A 299-nucleotide genomic window follows, 5' to 3' on the forward strand; every position below is an offset into this window, starting at 1 on the left:
ACAGGTTAGAAATCATGCTGAGTAGCTCAAATTTAATATCGTACTAGAAAATAAAGATCTGTATTACTATCATGGTGAGTATAGACAATGGTGATAGAGATAGCTAGAGTGGGAGTTTCAATTTATGAGTTTAGAGAAAATAACTGCCCAACAAATGACTAAAAAGCACAATAGTGATAAAAAAAATGAGTAAAATAGATATATAAAACAAAAACTTGTACGTATACGCACCAACTGATCAAATTTGATACGAATCAAAAAAATTACAAATTTCTATTTTAATAGACTTTTTTTTTATT

Source organism: Bactrocera latifrons, unplaced genomic scaffold (genome assembly GCF_001853355.1).
Source record: "Bactrocera latifrons isolate USDA-ARS-PBARC rearing strain unplaced genomic scaffold, ASM185335v1 scaffold_51, whole genome shotgun sequence".
In the NCBI taxonomy this organism is placed as follows: Eukaryota; Metazoa; Arthropoda; class Insecta; order Diptera; family Tephritidae; genus Bactrocera; species Bactrocera latifrons.